This window comes from Sorex araneus, chromosome 1 (genome assembly GCF_027595985.1).
Source record: "Sorex araneus isolate mSorAra2 chromosome 1, mSorAra2.pri, whole genome shotgun sequence".
Classification (NCBI taxonomy): domain Eukaryota; kingdom Metazoa; phylum Chordata; class Mammalia; order Eulipotyphla; family Soricidae; genus Sorex; species Sorex araneus.
In genome coordinates, this window is record NC_073302.1 from 392,478,227 (window position 1) to 392,496,508 (window position 18,282).

At 39.2% G+C, this 18,282-nt stretch overlaps 1 protein-coding gene across 17 annotated transcripts in view; it reads right to left on the minus strand.

Moving 5' to 3' along the window:
• The window catches only part of ADAM22 (ADAM metallopeptidase domain 22), a 286,474-nt gene that overhangs the window by 138,554 nt on the left and 129,638 nt on the right, over window positions 1-18,282 (minus strand). The gene's annotated exons all lie outside the window — the stretch shown is intronic.

Below are 18,282 nucleotides of genomic sequence, written 5' to 3' on the forward strand. Positions count from 1 at the left end.
GGCAAAGCATGTGCTCCAGTCTTCTGAAATATCATTTTTTTTCCAACTTTAGGGTTCTTTTTTTTAATCTTTCCTTTTAAACCTTAGCTTTTCAATTTGATGCCACCATTTACCATTTCTTTATGGACTCAGTGTGAGATTTTATCTAGCAAAATATGTTTCCATCGAAACAGTCAAAGAGAAAAGAGAGCTCAAAGAAATAAAAAGGAAGACAGTAGAATGTAAAACAATTCCTCTGTAAAATCCTCCTAAATGACAGCCTTCTTATAAACTTTTAAGATGTTTACTCTATTTCACATATACTTCTGGTTACATTCTATCATGTGAAGAAATTTCCATTTTATTGGAGATGACTTAGACATAAATTCCATAAAAAGTCTTAAGTCTCCGGGACCAGAGAGACAATCCTGGGTGACAGCACTTGTCCTTCTGCAGTCAGGCCTGGTGCATCTCCACACTGTATCCTTGCATTGCTGAGCAGTACCGGGTGACCTCACAGCCTGACCAGCCCCAGGCTTCCTGAACACTGCTTGGAAGATCCCTCAAGGTCCTAAACCTGGGGCTGGAGCGATAGCACAGCGGGTAGGGCATTTGCCTTACACACGGCTGACCTGGGTTAGATTCCTAGCATCCCATATGGTCCTCTGGCACTGCCAGGGGTAATTCCTGAGTGCAGAGCCAGGAATGACCTCTGTGCATCGCCAGGTATGACCCAAAAGCAAAAAAATAAAATAATTCCTAAACTTTTCAATTTTTTAAGCATTACAGTGTAAATAAAATTAGCACTAATAAGTAGAAATAATACAGTACACTTCTAAATACTTTATTAATAGACATTCAGCAATCTTAGAAATGTTTTTCACAATGTTTTAAAGATAACCAAGACAAAATTTTCCCAATTATTTTTAAGGTTTCTTTTTAAAATAATTGTGGCAGCCATAATACATACATAAGACTGTATCACTGTATCACTGTCATCCCGTTGTTCATTGATTTACTTGAGTGGGCACTAGTAACGTTTCTATTCCTCCCAGCACTGAGATTTTAATAGCCTCTCTTTACTTATCTTTCCCAATGATTTGAGGCTCTTTCAGGGTCAGGGGAATGAGACCTATTGTTACTGTTTTTGGCATATCGAATATGCCATGGGTAGCTTGCCAGGCTCTGCCCGTGTGGGCGGGATACTCTTGGTAGCTTGCTGGGCTCTCCAAGAAGTATATGTGTGTGTGTATATATATTGCATAAGACAAAAATAAATATTTAGATAATAAATCTATATCGATATACTAGATATACTAGTCTCTTGCCCACACGCCTGGCTGTCTTCCCTGGAGCCCCTTGGAGGAGAGCTCCCGGCAGCCGAAGACCACCAGAACCTAGCTACAGCCATGCTTGAGGCCCCTCTCCACACGTTCGGACAGGCTTCACGCTGAAAGTACCGGCAGAGGAACCCAGGTGAGTGTAATTCCATCAACAGCCAACATCTAGAGACTTAAAAGCGAGCTCTCAGACGCATATGGCCACTTCGCGGCTGCACGATATCTTGTAGCCTACTTCTCCCTCTAGGAGAAACTGGCAAGCTTCTGAGAGTTTCCTGCCCACATGGGACAGCCTTGCAAGCTTCCCATGGTGTATTCATATGCTAAATCCAGTAACAAGCTGGATCTCATTCCCCTGACCCTGAAAGAGTCTCCAGTGCAACATTGTTGAGAGGGCCAAGAGAGACTTCTAATATCTCAGGGAAAGGACGAATGGAGAGGTTACTGAGCCCACTCAAGAAATCGACAATTAACAGGGATTTCGTGATTCGTGATATGCTAGATATTCAGGATATTCTATATATAAGCAACTTACAACTTTTGCCATTTTAAATTAACCACTATTGGTTACACCCAGAGTTCCTCAGCTTCCAAAATACTTACATTTGGTCAAATAACTCTGTCTTGGGAATGTTTTATGGCTTCTACCCACTAGATGCCTATCTCATCCCCAAACCACACATCAATCACAGTGATGAAAAATATTTCCACTATTCTATCAGCAATGAGAAAAAAATGTAGTCATACAATTTGCTAGAACCCTAATGAAACTGAGGTATTTCATTGATGTGAAGTAAATCAGAAGACAAATGCCTGGTGTTCTCACTGTCAGTGGTACATGTATAGAGTAACAGAGAAGAGAATGAAATGTATCAAATGATGGCAAACCCTTATGAAAAGGAGAACTCAAAGGAAGAAGGGGAGTTGTAGTAGGAATGAGGATGCAGACTGGTAGTAACATAAGGGCATTAGTCAAGAGTTTTGGCCACTTACGTGGTTTTGAAGTGAGGTAACCATAGACATCAAACCACAGAAGTCAATGCTATTGTAAGTTTATGACCCGAACTATAAGAATTTTTTACAGTTTCTTAAGGTGGTGCTGTGGAAGAGGGAGAAACCTTAGACCATTGGTGGAAGGATGCTGAAATGGGTGGTGCATTTGAGTTTAATACTGAAAGCCACAAATTCTGCTATTAAAAGTTTTGCAAATCATGATACAGTAAAACTCTCCTACTGACAAACTACTCCAGATTCCCATTCCTGCCCCATATTTTTTGTGCTCAAAAAATGCAAATGGAATTGAGTTTTATGAAGCTAAATGACAGTTACGGTTCATGACTAGGCTGCTTGTTTTGTATCTCTCATCTCTCATCTATATCTGGGTATCCTTAGCTTAGGCTAATTTCCATCAAGGAAACATGCCTAAACCACAACACTGGTCCTTGTACCCACACCGTCAGTATGCAAGATCAATATGACAAAGAGAGAGGAAGGACACATTAACAATCTGGCCCAGGATTAGGTGGTACAATCCTTCCACCCAAATGTACTCAATTCTAAGTGCACCAATTTACCCGTTTACTTCCTCTTGTTTCTCAATGAGTGCTTTAAAGTAATGTAGCAAACCATGTACTTGGGGGATTTAAATTCAAGGGGCAGCAGAGGAACACTCTTTCTGTTCCCCGACATCTGGAATAGCTTAAAGAATAGTCTGCAGGCAACCATGACATCAGAGTAATTTGTCACCTGACTCAGGGCAAGCCCCAAAGTGGTTCATAACCTAACCTGTGTCATTAATGAGACCAAGAAGATGGTGATCTCTCTGCTCTGCCATCAGTGTGACAGATGGCCTTTTCATGCAATTGATCCTGTCATGCCCCCAACATTGCTGCTGAAATTCTAAGCACCTCATGCAGATAAAAGCAGCCCAAGGTTAAAAGGGGGGAGGAGGGGGGAAAGTCTCATTGTATGACTGAAACGCAAGCATGAAAGTTTGTAAGCTTGTAACTGTACCTCACAATGATTCACTAAAAAAAATCCAGGTGTGTACCCTCTCCCAACCTCCTAAACCTACCCACCCCCCCAAAAAAAAACCTCAGTAAACTCTTCATAAAAAAGCCCTTCCATTCATCTTCCCAAGGATGGCTTGAGTAAAATTCACTACCTGGCCACACCACAGCTAATCTGTTGACAAAGACACTTGTCTTTGAGCAAGATTTTCCTGCTCTGGAACCTCCCATGAATATCATGGTGATTCAGAGAGAAGAAAATATTATAGAGAGGGAAAGAGATGGAGAAAATCATTACTATACAGCTAACAGATAACAACCTCTTTCCCCCACCCCCTACCCCTTCATCACGGAATTGCCAGAAAGCTCACAAATTTCCAAAGGCTTCTAACAAAACAGTGAAGCGCATGGTAAAAGATCTGCCTCAAGCAGATATAAGCCAGATGTTTTGAAAAGACTATCTCCCATCCTTGCTCTCAAAAACTTCCCCAGGAGTGGGAGGAGGAAATTAGCATCCAGATGCAATGATAGAGCGAGTCTGCCAGGTTCCCTCTCCTGGGAATCTAAACTAGCAGACCCTGAAGAATAAAATCATTCAGTTGATGAAGGAAAGAGATGCAGGAAGTTAAAAATAAGCAGACACATGAGGGAAATTGGGTTGTACCAGTGGTGAAGACCAGCGTGAAATTTCACCCCAATTCTCCACTGCTTAGGTTTTGCAGAGCCAGAAGAACCCATCTCAAATGTAGGTTCTATGGGTTCTCTTCTCTATTTCTTATACGAGCAAAACTCTGCTACAGAAGTGAAATCAAAGGCCACTGTGTAAACTGTTTCCTAGAGTAAAAATATTACAGTAGTTCTAGAAATAGCAGTCATAATAATAATAATGGCAATAATAACATAAATTAAAAAAAAAACAAAATTGAGTCTACCAGATCTTCAAACTTCAAGAGAATATCTTTCTTTGAATTAAAAATCTAGGAATTAAGAGAGCATGAGTCACCACACAAACATAATTACAACAAAGAAAACGCTCTGCTCAGGAATTATGCAGCTATTTCAATCAGGCCTCTCTAGCTGCAAGTATTGCTGGAAAGGGTTCCATGTAATTTAAGCCAAAAAACAACCTCTGCAATTTAGCATTGTGTGCTATTTCATGAAAGTCTGCTAAGTATTGTTATTTTAATTATGAGGCTTAAAAACCTTGCATTTAAAATGTCACTTTTAAAGCCCCAAATTTTACTATGATCAACTTAGAACCTAAGTAAACTTTATTCTAAAGCCTCTGACAGTAAACAAAAAAAAATTTAAATTCTTTTCTTTAGATCAGCATTGTTTACAAGTAAGAAACTATTTAAACAATTTTAAGTGTAAGAAAACGAAGGCTCTCCTTAACAAACAAAAAAATTTTATTTTGTGGTATATTGGTGAGATAGAACTCAAACGATGTTTGCAACTTACTTTAAAATGACATGCGAATGCTGCTCTGTGTATTTTTGGAAAGAAAGGGAAAATCATTTTCAAATTCTAAAAACTACCATTTCCTATAGTAAGTAGTCATTTCTAAGGCCTTTCCCCAACATTTGCACACTATGGGGCAGGGGGAGAAGGATAAAGACTGAATACACCAAAAAAAAAAAACACATTGAATAAACATTTTCAGTCACAATAAGAATGATCATTTGTCTAGCAGGCAACTGTAATACATCAAAGGTAGCTAGTATATAAAAGATTTTTGAGTGTAGAGACAAAATCAAATATTTTAATTTCCAGCCAAAATGCCATTTACCAGCTCTGTGACTTTGGTAAAATGATTTAATATTTATGAACACAAATTACCCATTTCTAAAATAAAGATAATTCTTTGTAAACTGTTATGGAATTAAATTGTGGATTTAAACCAGAACATTTATGCAATACATCTTAAATTCTGATTTCAATCACTCCACTCTCAACACACCACCTCCAATGCAACTTTCTCTAAAACTTGCAGTTTGGACAAATAAATGGTGACATAAACTTGGATTAATATAAAAAATGCAAAAAAATGGGGGGAGGGGGTAAAAAAAGAAAAAAAAATATCAAAAATGCAATGCACTAGTGATTGTTAGTTACTCTGAAGCCCCCATTTCACCAAGAATACAGCCTGTAGTCATTCTGTTCTCATTTTTTTTTGACAGTTTCTCCAGTCAAACAGTCTGAAATAATAAATTTTCTCTTTAGTTCACACGTCTGTTTCCAAGTTACTATTTCTAAGAAGCTTTTGTTCATATGAGGACTTGATTCAGAAGATGGGAAGATGAACTTAGAAACTAAGCTTGGTATTATAATGGATTTATTTTTTTTTCAATAATCCTTGGAGGAATTTCACGTATACAAGAAAATCTAACTACTTGCGGCCAAAGGATGTTCTGCGGCTCATTAAATAGGAATACAAATTCTTTGCCACATCTCTCAAGGCAAAATGGAGAACATTTCCCTTCCCCTTGAATCTGAGCCGGTCCTGTGGCAAATTTAATGAGGCAGAAGAAAAACTGGGTAACAGTTGAACATTGCCACCCCCTAATCCTCTGCATGTGGAACTGCCTTCGACTCCAGCTACCGTTCTGTGTGGAAACCTAAGAAACCACACAACCTGACCTATGTAAACAGCACCAAAGTCACTAGTGGACAGTTCCAGTTGAATTCTAAAGCATTTCCATCCTTATACCAAAGAGCATTTTGCACCTTCCAGATGTAACAGAGCCCCATGCCCCAGCTCTTACTACAAGAAGCAGAACTGCCATGTACCTTGTATACAAAATAATTCACTGTAAGGCAGGAGGCTAATCATGTCATCTTATGCTATCATTCAGTGATGCACAAGATGAAAATCTTATCTAACTTATGTATGCAAATAATGCATTTTGGATAACACAAAGGCAAAAGGATTATATATGTCTGACATCACTTTGAACCCAGTCAGTTTTGAAGTACGAAAAAGTTCCACAGACCAGGGGACCTCACAATAAAAACTTAGAGACTTCATTAGGAATTTAAATTACGAAAAGGAGTTTTAAAAACCAGATCTGGGAAAATAGAAGACTCAAGAACTTAAGAATTTCAGTATTATATTAAGAGGAATTAGAAATTATAAGAATTAGAAAATTGGAAATCTTTGAAAGAAAGTACGGTTTTCATTCCCTCCCTCCTATGCATTCCTCCCCGCCATGATCTTCCCTTCCTTTTATTTTTTTCACTATCTAGCGGAGCATAGATGTTCTAGTTTCTATTGTTCAAACTAATGTTTTTGCTGAAAATCCCTAGTGGATAAAACAGAGAAATGCCCTGGACCTTAATACCACTATGAATTAGTCACATTTTTTAAATTTGTTTTGTGCCACAGCTATTGCCTATATGTACAAAACTGGTACTTAATATGTGATGATTCATGTGTAGAAGTGGCATTTAAAATTCGTATTTTGTTTTTTAAAAAAGGGAAACAAAAATGTAAAATTTATCCAAGATATCAACTTAAGTACATTTAAATTTTATTACTTTCTAATTTACAAACATAGAAATTAGTTTCCTGCTTTTTCACATACAAAAGATTTTCTGTATAATTGATTGAGTACAGGTGAGGCTATTTTGATTATACCCAGCTGAGGAAATTGTAATATGTTGTCAATTCCAGGGTGTTTTAAATGTATATGTCAGAGTAATTTAAATATATGAGAGTTGAGAAGGTCACTGTCATTCTTTTATATGTAGAATCCTATTTCTACTAAATAATATTTATTCTAAACCTGATTTTGGAGCAGAATCAAAGATTTTTTTTAATGCCTGGTTATTCCCAGATCAAGCAAGTCAGATTACCTGAGGCTTGTAAGAGAATATTAATAAAATATTAAAATGCAATAAAATTAATAATGTACAAATATTCTTATAAAACACTAGCAATTTAAAATGAATGTTGGTATATTTTGATCACTCTGACTCATTACCACTTTGAAAGCCACCGATTCCATGAACATACTACAACAAAGCAATTAAAATGAATCCCTAGAGAATCTTCTGGTGGATAATCAACACAGAAAGAAGTGTTCCTCTCCATTACAGCCCAAGCAAGGACTAACTGTTTAAGAAGAAGAAAGCCAGACTAGTTTTAAAATGTGTATTTCTCACAAACACCCCAGATGAGCTATACTGGTAATTTTAAGGCTGTATTTCTTAAGTTATAACTAAAAAAATTATTAAAAATTAAATATTCAATTGTCTACGACACTACCAAAAATGAGATCAGCAAGGCAGAGCTAGTCTCAGATTCTTGCTATATATGTATTACAGCATCTGCCTAAAAGCCGTCTATACAGTCTCTGTTTTCTTTCTCTTCACTTGCACAATCTGAGCATGAGACATCATTATCCCTTAGCCAGACTCCATCATCACAGAGCAGGGGCCACTGCCCCTGCTCCCTGTCTTTGCCTGCACAGCTTCATATGCTTGAGTCACAAATTCAGCTTGTTCCCAGTGAGAGGACACCTACTTATCAACATAAACAGCCTCATCATGGTAATCTCCTTCAAATTAGGAAGAGAAATCTAATCAGGCCTTTTATCTTACTTAAGATGCTCTTAAGTGAGAGTTCCTCTCACTCAGCAAGTTCCTCTCACTTACACTTACAATGCTCAAATAGCCCCTCCTCTCTAGTTCGATAACCACATATAGTAGTTCTCCTTCTCCCCCCACTCTCTATATCCAGCTGTCCTTCGATGCCCTCTGGAATGTACATGGCCACAGCAACAACCTCTTTCTCCAATCTCTTCTTACAAGATGTTCTTCACTATCTTTCACTGAGAAACGGCTCCCCACTGTAGATATGGTCACCCTCTTAAGTTGGAGCTGCATGTTCTTATCAACAGGGTCTGATGCATGTTTAGGTGGAAGAACATCTCCTGTATTTCTCTGTGCCACTCCCCACTTCATAAAAAAGCTACTCCATTATTTTATCATTACGATTACTGCTCACTGATTTACAAAGCTGCTAAGAGTTTCAGGTATTCACTGTTCCAAGTTCATATGCACCACCAGTATTAGCACTCTTCAACCTCCCTCCTTCTACCCACTTAGTAAATTATTTTTTTTATTTTTTAATGAATCACCGTGAGGTACAGTTAGACTTACAAACTTTTGTGCTTACGTTTCAGTCTTACAATGATGGAGTACCCATTCCTCCACCAGTACCCATTCTCTCACCACCAATGTTCCAAATATCCCTCCCACCACCCCACCTCATCCCCCCCTCTCCCGACTCTGTGGCACACACATCCCCTTTTACTCTCGTCTCCTTTAAGGTGTTGTGGGCAAATTCATTTTTTAACTTAAAAATAACTTAATTCTTCTGTCACCAGCTATACCACCTTCCATCCTTCTTGATAGTCTTTTATTGATTCATAGTCTCTTCCCTCTCAGTTCCTGAAGATTTTAGCCCTTATTGGTAAACTTGATACGTATTATTTGACCCTTTCAATTCTTGGTTCTTAATTCCTTGACATCATCTCCTCCAATTATCTTCTCCATTTTACCTCTCCCACCACTCACTACGACCACCTTCCACTGACCATAATCTCAATTTCAAGGCTTTCCATCCATTCTGCCTTTGTCCATCATCAACTCATGTTGACCCTTTGGCCACGTAAGAAATATCTATAACACCTTCAGAGTATTACCATTTGACTGTCCCAAACTTCCCTCATGTCTCACTCCCTTTGTTGATCAGCTTATTTTCAATCTTAAAATTCACTGCTTTTCAAATCCCCCTGTCACTGTCACTGTCATCCCATTGCTCATCGATTTGTTCGAGCGGGCACCAGTAACATCTCTCATTGTGAGACTTATTGTTACTGTTTTTGGCATATCGAATATGCCACGGGTAGCTTGCCAGGCTCTTGCTGGGCTCTCTGAGAGGGGCGGAGGAATCAAACACGGGTCAGCCGAGTGAAAGGCGAACGCCCTACCGCTGTGCTATCGCTCCAGCCCCAAATCCCCCTACCATTTTCTAATAGGTGATTCTTCCCTGGCTAAAGGAACCCATGGTTTAATCAAATAATTTACTTATTCAGGGTGACAGAGCTGAAAATGGCATTACTAACCCAAGGGTCCCTGAAAGGATTTTTGGCAATAGTACTTCATTTCTCAGGAACACTTACTCTCCTAACTCTTATGTCACAGTACTTATTCAAGGTTTCTGCTCTCTCCTCAAACTTTAATATCTACTCTTCATAGATTTTGAGATTATTGTTATTTACTGGAAAAAGAAGCAATCAACAGATAAGTTCCATAGATTTCCACCACATTGCTGCATCTACAAGCACTTGTATTTTTATGCTCAAAATTTTCTCCTCTTTCTAAGTGACTCCCTGTCCATTTAGTTATTAAAACTTAATACCACAATCCACCTCCTCTTGTCTATTAGAATATTGCACATTGCACGACGATTTCTTCTCTCTTCCATGTCATCAAATTCTACCTTTCCACTAGGTTTTTCCATCATTACATTCTTTTATTTCTCCCCTTTAGAAAACCAAATAGCATCACTCTCTTAATATCATGTTCTTGTCCATCTAACTCCCGAATATCCTTCTATCCTCAAGCAAAATCACTCAAGACAATTACCAATTATAAATATCTTTCCTTTTTCTCCTCCCTGATCTTTGAAACCACCTGAATTTTACCACACAACATGAACAAAACTTCTGTTAGCAAGTTACTAATGACTGACTTCCATGTAATTATATCTAATGGTAATTCTCAATCCTTATCTACATCACTACATTTGACAAGCTGATCGTCTTTTTCTTTTGAAAATTATTTCTTAAATTTCCTATCAGGCACTACCCTCGTTCAGGTTTTCTGTAATGTCTTATTACTTATTGCGGTTTCTCAGTATCCTTTGCTTATTTCCCCCATCTCACAACCTTTAAACACTGCAATGGCTGGGGTCATCCTTTGATCCTCTGCTCTTTTATTTTATCACTCACTCCCTTGAGGATTTTATCTAAAGCTTACACTTAAATAACAATTATATGTACAAATCTTATATAAATTCATGTAAGATCTATATCTCCACCTTATACTTCTCCTTTGAACTCCAGATTTATAAATCAACCACGTATCAACATCTCTTCCTACTTACCAATTAAGTATGTATATACTGGAACCTCTAATTTTATTTAAATAAATTAACATGATTTTCCAACAATCTTCCTATTCTGATAAATGATTACTACAAGTTATCTGCCATCCTGGTTGACAATCTTGGGGACAAATGTGTCTCAATTTATCTTACATTCTATAATCAACTTATGACAAAATTTTGTCAACTCTTTTCAAAATATACCCAGAATATAAACACTTCTATCTGTGCCACCCTGACCTAAGTCATCACAATAACATGCCTGGATTATGCAATGTTTCTCTAATTACTGTGTGAAGAATGTAACAGCCCCATCATTAGTGAGAACACAGCATGATAGCTGACATTATTATCCACTGCTAATAATGGTCAATTATTGCTCTCCATTGTGAAATAAATCTTTCAAACTTTTGTTGAAATTAGTAAAAATATTACTCATTATGACTTTTTTTGCATGCAAGAATATAAAAAGAAAATAACTACAAACATGAATATATTGTGCGCTGGAGAAATAGCAAGTAGGGCACTTGCTTTACATGTGGTCATCCCAGGTTCCCTTATATGATTTATTCCTCTGAGTTTATTAACCCTTATTATCATTGCACTGTCCTCCTGTTGTTCATCAATTTGCTCAAGTGGGCACCAGTATCGTATCCATTGTGAGACTTGTTACTGTTTCTGGCATATTGAATACATTGCTGGTACTTTGCCAGGCTCTGCCGTGCGGGCGGGATACTCTCGGTAAATTTCCAGGCTCTCTGAGAGGGACTGAGGAATGGAACCTGGGTCGGCCGTGTGCAAGGCAAATGCCCTACCCACTGTACTATCGCTCCCATTATAATGGAAAAAATATATATGGGATTGATTTGTCATTTTAAATTTGTATATTTCTACCACAATCATATAATATTTATGCTGGAAAATAATTATATATAACCTTATGCAGGGAAATTTAGGCACTATGTATATGAAATAGACACCAAAAAAGTAGAAATATTACCTATCAAAAGTCTCAAACGTCTAACAAGTCCTTAAATGATGACCTTAATGTTCTCTCATACTTCATTCTGTCTCAGGAGCTGATTCTTGCATACTTTCTATTCTAAGGTCCATCTCTAGCTAATGCTGTTACTCACTTTAAAACATTATTTGAGGGATGTCTATAATCAAAACCATGGCCTCATACATGTAAAGCATGAGTGCTACCAGTAAACCTACAATTATTTTTTATGAGCAAATGGCTAGCTTAAACTATTTTACTTTTGACTACACTAAAATACCTTAGTATCTTGAAAGTACCAGAAAATATTAAAATGAATGTTAAAATCAATAATGATGAATGTATTTTAAAAAATTAGATCTAAATAGCTAGCTGAGTAACATCACTTTTAAAACTGTCATTCTGATGTTTTCTTTACTCTTCCTAGAGATGCTGAAATTACTCAAAATTTGTTAAAAATTTTTCCTCTTGAAATTGCCTGCACTGACAACTGATGTGACACTGTCACTGTCATCCCATTGTTCAACGATTTGCTCGAGCAGGCACCAGTAACGTCTCCATTGTGAAACTTGTTGTTACTGTTTTTGGCATATCGAATATGCCATGGGTAGCTTGCTAGGCTCTGCCATGTGGGTGAAATACTCTCGGTAGCTTGCCGAGCTCTCCGAGAGGGGCGGAGGAATCAAATCCGGGTCAGCTGCATACAAGGCAAACGTCCTACCGCTGTGCTATCACTCCAGCCGGATGTGACACATTTAAAAAAAAAAGCCTTAATTATCATCAGTGGGGGAGGGACTCTCAAACTGTGCTGAGAGGATGGAGGATCCGGAGACCTCTCTCAATTGGGCCGTATGCTAGGTTGATGGCTAAGGCCTGAGGATGCAGTGCTGCTCGGGCCCTGTGGTCCTAGGGATCACTAGAACCACCCTACCAGTACTCTGCTGACCTTAGGATCACACGCAGCAATAGGGGTCATACAGTGTCTGAGGTGGCACTAGAGTTGGATGCCATCTCCTCTGTTTCTCAATTACTTCTTTGCCATAAGATCTAAGTAATGAAAAGACTCATCGACTCATTCTACTGAAAAGATGGTTCTAAATAGTTGCTGGCAACTTCCAAACTTGGACATATCCTTTTTTTTTTTTTTTTTTATTGTGGAAAGTTACAAAGTTACAAAGTTTTCAGGTTTAAATCTCAGTTATACAATGCTCGAATACCCATCCCTTCACCAGTGCTCATATTCCACCACCAAGAATCCCAGTATAGCTCCACCCCGCCCCCTCACACCCCAAACACCCCCACGCCCCTAGCCCCCCCACCCTAAGCCCCCCCCCCGCCTGTGTAACTAATAAATTTCACTTTACTTTCACTTTGATTGCATACAATATTTCAACAAAACTCACTATTATTGTTTGGAGAGTCTCTCCCCTAAAGTCAGACCTGCTGAAAAGGAAGCATTAGGTAATTTGTTTTCCGTTGCTGAGGATGAAGAAGTGTGAGGTCGAGTGACCACACTTAGCGGCCTCTCAGTTTTGGGTTTCTGTAATTTAGTATTTTAGTAACTAAGTCCAGAGAGATATCTGCCAGAAGTTGCATCGTTGCCAACTTGTACTTCTCAGTTACATTATATTCCACATATGAGTGCAATCTTTCTATGTCTGTCTCTTTCTTTCTGACTCATTTCACTCAACATGATACTTTCCATGTTGATCCACTTGTATGCAAATTTCATGACTTCATGTTTCCTGACAGCTACATAGTATTCCATTGTGTAAATATACCAGAGTTTCTTTAGCCAATCATCTGTTTTCGGGCACTCTGGTTTTTTCCATATTGTGGCTATTGTGAACAGAGCGGCAATGAACATGGAAATGCAGATGTCATCTCTACTATACCTTTTTGCCTCTCCGGGATATATTCCCAGGAGTGGTATTGCTGGGTCAAATGGGAGCTCAATTTCTAACTTTTTGAGAATCGTCCATATTGTTTTCCAAAAGGGCTGAACCAGTCGGCATTCCCACCAGCAGTGAAGGAGAGTCCCTTTCTCCCCACATCCACGCCAACACCGGTTGCTTTTGTTTTTGGGGATGTGGGCCAGTCTCTGTGGTGTGAGATGATATCTCATTGTTGTTTTGATCTGCATTTCCCTGATGATTAGTGATGTTGAACATTTTCTCATGTGCCTCTTAGCCATTCGGATTTCTTCTTTGGAAAAGTTTCTGTTCATTTCATCACCCCATTTTTTGATCGGGTTGGCAGTTTTCTTCTTGTGGAGTTCAACCAGTGCATTGTATATCCTTGTTATCAACCCTTTATCGGATGGGTACTGCATAAATATCCTTTCCCATTCTGTAGACTGTCTTTGTATTTTGGGCACTGTTTCTTTTGAGTTGCAGAAGCTCCTTAGTTTGAGATAGTCCCATTTATTTATCTTTGTTTTCACTAGCTTAGCCAGTGGCATGTCAGCTTTGAAGATACCTTTGGCTTCAATGTCGTGGAGGGTTTTGCCGACCTTATCTTCAATGTACCTTAGGGATTCTGGTCTGATGTTGAGGTCTTTAATCCAGTTTGATCTGATTTTTGTACATGGTGATAGATGGAGGTCTAAGCCCATTTTTTTGCATGTAGCCGTCCAGTTTTGCCAGCACAATTTGTTAAACATGCTTTCCTTGCTCCACTTCACATTTCTTGCTCCCTTATCAAAGATTAGATGATCATATATTTGGGGGTGTATGTCAGAGTATTCAACCCTGTTCCATTGGTCTGCCGCTCTGCCTTTGTTCCAGTACCATGCTGTTTTAATGACTACCGCTTTGTAGTAGAGTTGGAAGTTGGGGAGGTTGATTCCTCCCATTTTCTTTTTCCCAAGGATTGCTTTAGCTATTCGTGGGGGCTTATTGTTCCATATGAATTTCAGGAGCGCTTGCTCCATTTCTTTGAAGAATGTCAAGGGTATCCCTATAGGGATCGCATTGAATTTGTACAATGCTTTGGGGAGAATTGCCATTTTGACAATATTAATTCTTCCAATCCATGAGCAGGGGATGTCTTTCCATTTCCTCGTGTCCTCTTTTATTTCCTGAAGTAGTGTTTTATAGTTTTCATTATACAAGTCCTTTACCTCCTTTGTTAAGCTGATTCCGAGGTATTTGATTTTTTGAGGCGCAATTGTGAATGGGATTGCTTTTCTCAGGTCACTTTCTTCTCTCTCATTATTTGCATATAGGAAAGCCATGGACTTTTGGGTATTGATTCTATAGCCTGCAACTTTACTGTACGAGTCTATTGTTTCTAGGAGTTTCTTGGTAGAGGTTTTAGGGTTCTCTAAGTATAGTATCATATCATCTGCGAATAGTGAGAGCTTGATTTCTTCCTTTCCTACCTGAATGCCCTTAATATCTTTTTCTTGCCTAATCGCTATTGCAAGTACTTCCAGTACTATATTGAACAGAAGTGGAGAGAGTGGGCATCCTTGTCTCGTCCCTGTTCTCAGAGGGAAGGCTCTTAGTTTTTCCCCATTGAGGACAATGCTTGCCATAGGCTTGTGATAAATGGCTTTGACTATATTGAGGAAGGTCCCTTCTATACCTATTTTGGCTAGTGTTTTCATCATAAACGGATGCTGGATCTTGTCAAATGCTTTCTCTGCATCTATTGATATGATTATATGATTTTTATCTTTTCTTTTGTTGATATGGTGGATTATGTTGATTGATTTCCGGATGTTAAACCATCCTTGCATCCCCGGGATGAATCCCACTTGGTCGTGGTGTATGATCTTTTTGATAAGTTGTTGAATTCTATTTGCTAATATTTTGTTGAGAATTTTTGCATCTGTGTTCATCAGGGATATTGGCCTGTAGTTTTCTTTTTTTGTGGTGTCTTTGTTTGCTTTTGGTATTAGGGAGATATGAGCCTCATAGAAACTGTTAGGGAGGGTTTCTGTTTCTTCAATTTCCTGGAAGAGCTTGAGAAGGACTGGCAAAAGGTCCTCTTTAAATGTTTGGAAGAACTCACTAGTGAATCCGTCTGGACCTGGGCTTTTGTTTTTGGGGAGACTTCTGATTACCATTTCAATTTCCTTGATGTTAATTGGACTATTCAGGTACTCCAGGTCTTCTTGGTTCAGCCTTGGGAGATTATAGGAGTCGAGGAATTTATCCATTTCTTCTAGATTCTCTTGTTTCGTGGCATAGAGATTTTCAAAGTAGTCTCTGATGATCTTTTGAATTTCATTGGTTTCTGTCGTGATGTCCCCCTTTTCATTTCTGATTCGGCTTATAAGGGTTCTCTCTCTCTCTTTCTTTGTGAGTCTTGCTAGTGGTTTATCAATCTTGTTTATTTTCTCGAAGAACCAGCTATTGGTTTCATTGATCTTCCGGATTGTCTTTTGGGTTTCCATGTCATTAATTTCTGCTCTAAGTTTTATTATCTCTTTCCTTCTGCCTGGTTTTGGCTCCTTTTGTTGGTCCTTTTCTAAGGTCTTGAGCTGTGAAGTCAAGTTATTTATGTGGGCCCTTTCTTCCTTCCTGAGATATGCTTGCAGAGCTATAAATTTTCCCCTTAAAACGGCTTTAGCTGCATCCCACAGGTTCTGGTAGCTCGTGTCTTCATTCTCATTTGTTTCTAGGTATCTTTTGATTTCTTCCTTGATTTCCTTCCTGACCCACTCATTGTTCAATATCGAGCTATTTAATTTCCAGGTGTTTGATTTGGTTTTCTGCATCTGTCCACAGTTAAGTTTTATCTTCAGTGCATCATGGTCTGAAAAGATAGCTGGTACAATGTCTATCTTGTTGATTCTGTTGAGGTATGTTGTGTGGCCCAGCGCATGGTCTATTCTGGAAAATGTTCCATGTGCACTGGAAAAGAATGTGTATTCCTTTTTTTGGGGATATAAAGCCCTGTATAGATCTATTAGCCCTCTCTCTTCTATTTCTTCCTTCAAAGCCAGTATTTCATTGGTGAGTTTTAATCTTCTAGATCTGTCCAGAGGAGACAGTGCAGTGTTGAAGTCTCCAACTACTATTGTGTTGCTCGAGATGTCCTTCTCGAGGTCTCTTAGCAGCTGTTGTAGGTATTTAGCTGGTCCCTCATTGGGTGCGTAGACATTCAGGAGTGTGATTTCTTCCTGATGTACACATCCCTTGATTAATAAAAAGTGGCCTTCACTATCCCTTCTAATCTTTTTCAACCTGAAGTCTATGTTGTCCGATACTAGTAAAGCCACTCCGGCTTTCTTGAGGGAGTTGTTTGCTTGCAGGATTGTTTTCCATCCTTTGACTTTGAGTCTGTGTTTGTTCTGGCTATTCAGATGTGTTTCTTGCAGGCAACAGAAGGTTGGGTTGAGTCTCTGAATCCATTTTGCCAGTCTGTGTCTCTTAATTGGTGAATTCAGACCATTGACATTAAGGGAGATTATTGTTATGGGATTTTGTGCCGTCTTTGTGCAAGGGTTTGTTGTGCTTGTAGAGGTTGTTCTTGTCTTACAATAGCCCCTTTAGTGCTTCTTTTAGGTTTGGTTTTGAGTCTATGAAGTTCCTGAGCTGTTGTTTATCCCCAAAGTAGTGTATGATTCCTTCTAGTTTGAATGAGAGTTTAGCCGGATAAAGTATTCTTGGTGAAGCGTTGATTTCATTGAGTTTTTTCACTATATCCCACCATTGCCTTCGAGCTTGGAGGGTTTCCTCTGATAGATCTGCTGTGAGCCTAAGGGGTGCTCCTTTGTATGTGATTTCCTTCTTGGACCTTGCTGCTTGGAGTATTGTGTCTCTCTGGAAGATGTCCATCATTGTAACTATGATATGTCTTGGGGTTTTTCTGTTAGGATCTCTTTTAGCTGGCACTCTCCGGGCGCCTTGAATCTGGATGCCCGCATTGTCCAACTGTGGGAAGTTTTCCGCAATGATTTGTTTGACTGTGTCTTTTTCGTTGGGGTTGGTTCCCTGTGGTTCTGGTAGTCCAATGATTCTAATGTTGTTCCTCTTGAATTCATCCCCTAGGACTCTGATTCTGGCTAGAGCTATTTTGAGGTCTCTTGCCATGGTTTGATGTTGCCTGTAGGCCTCTTGCAGCTCATCTTCAAGCATACTGATTCTGTCTTCGGCTGCAGTCATCCTATTGTTGAGGGCAGTCAGAGAGTTTTTGATTTCATGTACGGAATCCTTCATTTCTTTTTGAAGGTTTTTTATTTCTGCTCTCATTTCTTCCCGTATTTTGTCGGCTGTCTGTTGTATTGTTTCCGCCAGGTCTTCCTTGAAGTTGTCCATCTTTGCATTGAGTTGATTGAACATGTTGAGGATTTCAAGTCTGAATTCTTTCTCAGAGAGGTCAAGTTTGTAGGAGGCGCCCATTGAGGTTTCCGGATTCCTTTGATCGTCCTCTGGTTGCAATGGGGATTTTCGCTGTTTCTTCATGTTGTTTGTGGTGATATGAAAGAGGGCTCTTGATGATGAGTGTTCCTGTTTCCTTTTGTTGTGAAAAAGGATTGTGGATAGGCTCAGTTAATAGTGGTTGGCTTTTTACTTGCCGGTGTAGAACCTGGTCTCCTACTGAGATGTTCTTATGTGAAGTCTTGTGTTTTGTTGTCCTACTGCTTGCGAATAGCTAGGATGTTAGTCTTGGATAGGATGTTGAGAAAACTACTTTCCGCCGCGTTAGCGGCGGCCGCCGGTAATGAGGCCACGCCCACTTTTCTTAGGCCACGCCCCTGGTGGTTAGGCCACGCCCCTTTCCCACAGACCTTTGCGGGAAGACAGGACGGCGGCGGCGCTTGGGGTC